Here is a 7500-nt window from a genome sequence, read left to right as displayed (position 1 = left end):
CAACCTCCGCTGCTTTCAGCGGGGGTTGACCTGGTGGCCGATTCCCTCCCCGGGCACCAGGTCAACCTCCGCTTCTTTCAGCGGGGGTTGACCTGGTGGCCGATTCGCTCCCCGGGCACCAGGTCAACCTCCGCTGCTTTCAGCGGGGGTTGACCTGGTGGCCGATTCCCTCCCCGGGCACCAGGTCAACCTCCGCTGCTTTCAGCGGGGGTTGACCTGGTGGCCGATTCCCTCCCCGGGCACCAGGTCAACCTCCGCTGCTTTCAGCGGGGGTTGACCTGGTGGCCGATTCGCTCGCCGGGCACCAGGTCAACCTCCGCTGCTTTCAGCGGGGGTTGACCTGGTGGCCGATTCCCTCCCCGGGCACCAGGTCAACCTCCGCTTCTTTCAGCGGGGGTTGACCTGGTGGCCGATTCGCTCCCCGGGCACCAGGTCAACCTCCGCTGCTTTCAGCGGGGGTTGACCTGGTGGCCGATTCGCTCCCCGGGCACCAGGTCAACCTCCGCTGCTTTCAGCGGGGGTTGACCTGGTGGCCCATTCGCTCCCCGGGCACCAGGTCAACCTCCGGTGCTTTCAGCGGGGGTTGACCTGGTGGCCGATTCGCTCCCCGGGCACCAGGTCAACCTCCGGTGCTTTCAGCGGGGGTTGACCTGGTGGCCGATTCCCTCCCCGGGCACCAGGTCAACCTCCGGTGCTTTCAGCGGGGGTTGACCTGGTGGCCGATTCCCTCCCCGGGCACCAGGTCAACCTCCGCTGCTTTCAGCGGGGGTTGACCTGGTGGCCGATTCGCTCCCCGGGCACCAGGTCAACCTCCGCTGCTTTCAGCGGGGGTTGACCTGGTGGCCCATTCGCTCCCCGGGCACCAGGTCAACCGCACCCTTTTTCGGCCGCCTTCGCCTCCAAATTTTTCCCCCGTTTCCTTGCCCACTCCTCGGTCACTTCATACGCCCTCCCCCTTACATCCACCGTACGCAACACCTCCACCGGGCTTAATAGTCCACAACCGAGACCCAGGGCCTTCCCCGCTCTCAACCACCTCCACCCACGGTCCCCCTCCACCGGGCTTAATAGTCCACAACCGAGACCCAGGGCCTTCCCCGCTCTCAACAACCTCCACCCACGGTCCCCCTCCACCGGGCTTAATAGTCCACAACCGAGACCCAGGGCCTTCCCCGCTCTCAACAACCTCCACCCACGGTCCCCCTCCACCGGGCTTAATAGTCCACAACCGAGACCCAGGGCCTTCCCCGCTCTCAACCACCTCCACCCACGGTCCCCCTCCACCGGGCTTAATAGTCCACAACCGAGACCCAGGGCCTTCCCCGCTCTCAACAACCTCCACCCACGGTCCCCCTCCACCGGGCTTAATAGTCCACAACCGAGACCCAGGGCCTTCCCCGCTCTCAACAACCTCCACCCACGGTCCCCCTCCACCGGGCTTAATAGTCCACAACCGAGACCCAGGGCCTTCCCCGCTCTCAACAACCTCCACCCACGGTCCCCCTCCACCGGGCTTAATAGTCCACAACCGAGACCCAGGGCCTTCCCCGCTCTCAACAACCTCCACCCACGGTCCCCCTCCACCGGGCTTAATAGTCCACAACCGAGACCCAGGGCCTTCCCCGCTCTCAACCACCTCCACCCACGGTCCCCCTCCACCGGGCTTAATAGTCCCCAACCGATACCCAGGGCCTTCCCCGCTCTCAACAACCTCCACCCACGGTCCCCCAAGACGCACGTTCCAAGCCTTAACCCTCAGACCATCCACCCCCCGGGGGGGACCCCACACCCACCTGACCCCAACTCACTCCCACCAAAAACACCACCACCGCCACCGCCTCAACGGCCTGCCCCACCCAGCACTCCCACACACACACCTGCCCCACCAACGCTCCACACACGCTTTCTTCCCTCTCCCCGACCCGACCCAAGCCATCGCACCGCACCGGGTGAGGGCCTAAGCTTCCTCGCCCGCCCCCCCGCCCCCGACACGCAGGCAGGCAGAGGGAAAGGCCTCAGCGCCCCCCAGGACCGTCGCGCCGCCTTGGCCTCACGGCTTCCCTGCTCCCGCACGGCAGACACACGCCCCGCTCTACCCCCGCTGGGGCCAAAAGCTGCCTACGGCACCTGGGATTCCCAGGCGGTCACCCATCCAGGTACTAGCCAGGCCCGGGACGGTTTACCTTCCGAGATCGGACGAGATCGGGGGCATTCGGTCCGGTATGGCCGTAGGCCCCCGCCTCCCCGGGCTTTAGCGTCAGCAGCCTGGCCTCAGTCAGCCGGGCCCAAACAATTAACCCGGAGGCCGGGCCGAGGGAAAACTTCCTCCGAGCCGGCCCAAGGGGAAGGGAGGACGAGGACGCCGGGCCCGGGAGGTGACAGGACGTGCACGTCAGACCCGGGAAGCTGTGTGCCCCGAGGTTAACCCCCGGGCCGGGGCGGGGAGAGAAAAATGTTCTAAGTCCGGTAGGGACAGCAGGTCAACCCCGGCCGCCGTAGCAGAGGTTGACCTGGTGTCCGATTCGCTCCCCGGGCACCAGGTCAACCTCGGGCGCTTTAGCGGAGGTTGACCTGGTGTCCGATTCGCTCCCCGGGCACCAGGTCAACCTCGGGCGCTTTAGTGGAGGTTGACCTGGTGTCAGATTCGCTCCCCGGGCACCAGGTCAACCTCGGGCGCTTTAGCAGAGGTTGACCTGGTGTCCGATTCGCTCCCCGGGCACCAGGTAAACCGTGGCCGCTTTCAGCGGAGGTTGACCTGGTGGCCGATCCCCTCCTCGGGCTCCAAGTCCGGCAGGGACAGCAGGTGAACCCCGGCCGCTTTAGCAGAGGTTGACCTGGTGTCCGATTCGCTCCCCGGGCACCAGGTAAACCGTGGCCGCTTTCAGCGGAGGTTGACCTGGTGGCCGATCCCCTCCTCGGGCTCCAAGTCCGGCAGGGACAGCAGGTGAACCCCGGCCGCTTTAGCAGAGGTTGACCTGGTGTCCGATTCGCTCCCCGGGCACCAGGTAAACCGTGGCCGCTTTCAGCGGAGGTTGACCTGGTGGCCGATCCCCTCCTCGGGCTCCAAGTCCGGCAGGGACAGCAGGTGAACCCCGGCCGCTTTAGCAGAGGTTGACCTGGTGTCCGATTCGCTCCCCGGGCACCAGGTAAACCGTGGCCGCTTTCAGCGGAGGTTGACCTGGTGGCCGATCCCCTCCTCGGGCTCCAAGTCCGGCAGGGACAACAGGTCAACCCCGGTTCCGGGCGGGGAGAGAAAAATTTTCTAAGTCCGGCAGGGACAGCAGGTCAACCCCGGCCGCCGTAGCAGAGGTTGACCTGGTGTCCGATTCGCTCCCCGGGCACCAGGTCAACCTCGGGCGCTTTAGCAGAGGTTGACCTGGTGTCCGATTCGGTCCCCGGGCACCAGGTAAACCGTGGCCGCTTTCAGCGGAGGTTGACCTGGTGGCCGATCCCCTCCTGGGGCTCCAAGTCCGGCAGGGACAGCAGGTCAACCCCGGTCCCAGGCGGGGAGAGAAAAAATTTCCAAGTCCGGCAGGGACAACAGGTCAACCCCGGTTCCGGGCGGGGAGAGAAAAATTTTCAAAGTCCGGCAGGGACAGCAGGTCAACCCCGGCCGCTTCAGCGGAGGTTGACCTGGTGTCCGATTCGGTCCCCGGGCACCAGGTAAACCGTGGCCGCTTTCAGCGGAGGTTGACCTGGTGGCCGATCCCCTCCTCGGGCTCCAAGTCCGGCAGGGACAACAGGTCAACCCCGGTCCCAGGCTGGAGAGAAAAATTTTCTAAGTCCGGCAGGGACAACAGGTCAACCCCGGTCCCAGGCGGGAGAGAAAAATTTTCTAAGTCCGGCAGGGACAGCAGGTCAACCCCGGCCGCTTCAGCGGAGGTTGACCTGGTGTCCGATTCGGTCCCCGGGCACCAGGTAAACCGTGGCCGCTTTCAGCGGAGGTTGACCTGGTGGCCGATCCCCTCCTCGGGCTCCAAGTCCGGCAGGGACAACAGGTCAACCCCGGTCCCAGGCTGGAGAGAAAAATTTTCTAAGTCCGGCAGGGAGAACAGGTCAACCCCGGTCCCAGGCGGGAGAGAAAAAATTTCTAAGTCCGGCAGGGACAACAGGTCAACCCCGGTCCCAGGCGGGAGAGAAAAATTTTCTAAGTCCGGCAGGGACAACAGGTCAACCCCGGTCCCAGGCGGGAGAGAAAAATTTTCTAAGTCCGGCAGGGACAACAGGTCAACCCCGGTCCCAGGCGGGAGAGAAAAATTTTCTAAGTCCGGCAGGGACAACAGGTCAACCCCGGTCCCAGGCGGGAGAGAAAAATTTTCTAAGTCCGGCAGGGACAACAGGTCAACCCCGGTCCCAGGCTGGAGAGAAAAATTTTCTAAGTCCGGCAGGGACAGCAGGTCAACCCCGGCCGCTTTAGCAGAGGTTGACCTGGTGTCCGATTCGCTCCCCGGGCACCAGGTCAACCTCTGGCGCTTTAGCAGAGGTTGACCTGGTGTCAGATTCGCTCCCCGGGCACCAGGTCAACCTCGGTCGCTTTAGCAGAGGTTGACCTGGTGTCCGATTCGCTCCCCGGGCACCAGGTAAACCGTGGCCGCTTTCAGCGGAGGTTGACCTGGTGGCCGATTCCCTCCTCGGGCTCCAAGTCCGGCAGGGACAGCAGGTCAACCCCGGTCCCAGGCGGGGAGAGAAAAAATTTCTAAGTCCGGCAGGGACAACAGGTCAACCCCGGTCCCAGGCTGGAGAGAAAAAATTTCTAAGTCCGGCAGGGACAACAGGTCAACCCCGGTCCCAGGCGGCAGAGAAAAAATTTCTAAGTCCGGCAGGGACAACAGGTCAACCCCGGTCCCAGGCGGGAGAGAAAAATTTTCTAAGTCCGGCAGGGACAACAGGTCAACCCCGGTACCGGGCGGGAGAGAAAAATTTTCTAAGTCCGGCAGGGACAACAGGTCAACCCCGGTCCCAGGCGGGAGAGAAAAATTTTCTAAGTCCGGCAGGGACAACAGGTCAACCCCGGTTCCGAGCGGGAGAGAAAAATTTTCTAAGTCCGGCAGGGACAACAGGTCAACCCCGGTCCCGGGCGGGAGAGAAAAAATTTCTAAGTCCGGCAGGGACAACAGGTCAACCCCGGTCCCAGGCTGGAGAGAAAAAATTTCTAAGTCCGGCAGGGACAACAGGTCAACCCCGGTCCCAGGCGGCAGAGAAAAATTTTCTAAGTCCGGCAGGGACAACAGGTCAACCCCGGTCCCAGGCGGGAGAGAAAAATTTTCCAAGTCCGGCAGGGACAACAGGTCAACCCCGGTCCCAGGCGGCAGAGAAAAAATTTCTAAGTCCGGCAGGGACAACAGGTCAACCCCGGTCCCAGGCTGGAGAGAAAAAATTTCTAAGTCCGGCAGGGACAGCAGGTCAACCCCGGCCGCTTCAGCTGAGGTTGACCTGGTGTCCGATTCGCTCCCCGGGCACCAGGTAAACCGTGGCCGCTTTCAGCGGAGGTTGACCTGGTGGCCGATCCCCTCCTGGGGCTCCAAGTCCGGCAGGGACAACAGGTCAACCCCGGTCCCAGGCGGGAGAGAAAAATTTTCTAAGTCCGGCAGGGACAACAGGTCAACCCCGGTTCCGAGCGGGAGAGAAAAATTTTCTAAGTCCGGCAGGGACAACAGGTCAACCCCGGTACCGGGCGGGAGAGAAAAAATTTCTAAGTCCGGCAGGGACAACAGGTCAACCCCGGTCCCAGGCTGGAGAGAAAAAATTTCTAAGTCCGGCAGGGACAACAGGTCAACCCCGGTCCCAGGCTGGAGAGAAAAAATTTCTAAGTCCGGCAGGGACAACAGGTCAACCCCGGTCCCAGGCGGCAGAGAAAAAATTTCTAAGTCCGGCAGGGACAACAGGTCAACCCCGGTCCCAGGCGGGAGAGAAAAATTTTCCAAGTCCGGCAGGGACAACAGGTCAACCCCGGTCCCAGGCGGCAGAGAAAAAATTTCTAAGTCCGGCAGGGACAACAGGTCAACCCCGGTCCCAGGCGGCAGAGAAAAAATTTCTAAGTCCGGCAGGGACAACAGGTCAACCCCGGTCCCAGGCGGGAGAGAAAAATTTTCTAAGTCCGGCAGGGACAACAGGTCAACCCCGGTCCCAGGCGGCAGAGAAAAATTTTCTAAGTCCGGCAGGGACAACAGGTCAACCCCGGTCCCAGGCGGCAGAGAAAAATTTTCTAAGTCCGGCAGGGACAACAGGTCAACCCCGGTCCCAGGCGGGAGAGAAAAATTTTCCAAGTCCGGCAGGGACAACAGGTCAACCCCGGTCCCAGGCGGCAGAGAAAAAATTTCTAAGTCCGGCAGGGACAACAGGTCAACCCCGGTCCCAGGCGGCAGAGAAAAAATTTCTAAGTCCGGCAGGGACAACAGGTCAACCCCGGTCCCAGGCGGGAGAGAAAAATTTTCTAAGTCCGGCAGGGACAACAGGTCAACCCCGGTCCCAGGCGGCAGAGAAAAATTTTCTAAGTCCGGCAGGGACAACAGGTCAACCCCGGTCCCAGGCGGCAGAGAAAAATTTTCTAAGTCCGGCAGGGACAACAGGTCAACCCCGGTCCCAGGCGGCAGAGAAAAAATTTCTAAGTCCGGCAGGGACAACAGGTCAACCCCGGTCCCAGGCGGCAGAGAAAAAATTTCTAAGTCCGGCAGGGACAACAGGTCAACCCCGGTCCCGGGCGGGAGAGAAAAATTTTCTAAGTCCGGCAGGGACAACAGGTCAACCCCGGTCCCAGGCGGCAGAGAAAAAATTTCTAAGTCCGGCAGGGACAACAGGTCAACCCCGGTCCCAGGCTGGAGAGAAAAAATTTCTAAGTCCGGCAGGGACAACAGGTCAACCCCGGTCCCAGGCGGGAGAGAAAAAATTTCTAAGTCCGGCAGGGACAACAGGTCAACCCCGGTCCCAGGCGGGAGAGAAAAATTTTCTAAGTCCGGCAGGGACAACAGGTCAACCCCGGCCGCTTTAGCAGAGGTTGACCTGGTGTCCGATTCGGTCCCCGGACACCAGGTCAACCTCTGGCGCTTTCAGCGAGGTTGACCTGGTGGCCGGCTGAGCTCTGGAAGTCCGAATGGGGTTGAATTTGACCCGTGCAGCCGACCTAGAGTTCCAGGCGGTCGGCCGCTTTTGTGAGTCGTTCCCGCCTGTTGCCGCTGGGGGACTTTTCACGTATAAGGTTACGACAGGTACCGGGAGAATAGTAAGAGAAGGCTTGTCTGGCTCCAGCCTTTAGAGACGTACACGTGAGAGAGACCGACCGTCGTGTGAAGGCCCTTCCCGGGGACTCGGACGAGGGACCCGGGCGGACGTCTGCGGGGACGTCTGCGGCGGTTCGGGGTGTCGTCTCGGGCCCGATCCTCCGGAGAGGGGGCTCTCGAGGGAGGCTCGGCGCACGTCCGCGGGGACGGCCGCCGGGAGCGAGGCCCCGCTCCTCCTTCCGATCGATGGGGCGCTCGCGGACGAGACGGAGAGGGCCCTTCG

General features: G+C 62.3%; 1 non-coding gene across 1 annotated transcript; it reads right to left on the bottom strand.

The window, feature by feature from the left end:
- Nucleotides 1-2115: 2115 nt before the first annotated feature.
- LOC142006385 (5S ribosomal RNA) lies at nucleotides 2116-2234 on the bottom strand. Its single transcript, XR_012643479.1, has one exon. It is a non-coding gene; the product is annotated as a 5S ribosomal RNA (ribosomal RNA).
- Nucleotides 2235-7500: the final 5266 nt, after the last annotated feature.

Source organism: Carettochelys insculpta, unplaced genomic scaffold (assembly GCF_033958435.1).
Source record: "Carettochelys insculpta isolate YL-2023 unplaced genomic scaffold, ASM3395843v1 scaffold_0055, whole genome shotgun sequence".
Classification (NCBI taxonomy): Eukaryota; Metazoa; Chordata; order Testudines; family Carettochelyidae; genus Carettochelys; species Carettochelys insculpta.
The sequence above is the reverse complement of the archived record's forward strand: the minus strand, read 5'-3'. Positions and strand labels throughout refer to the sequence as shown.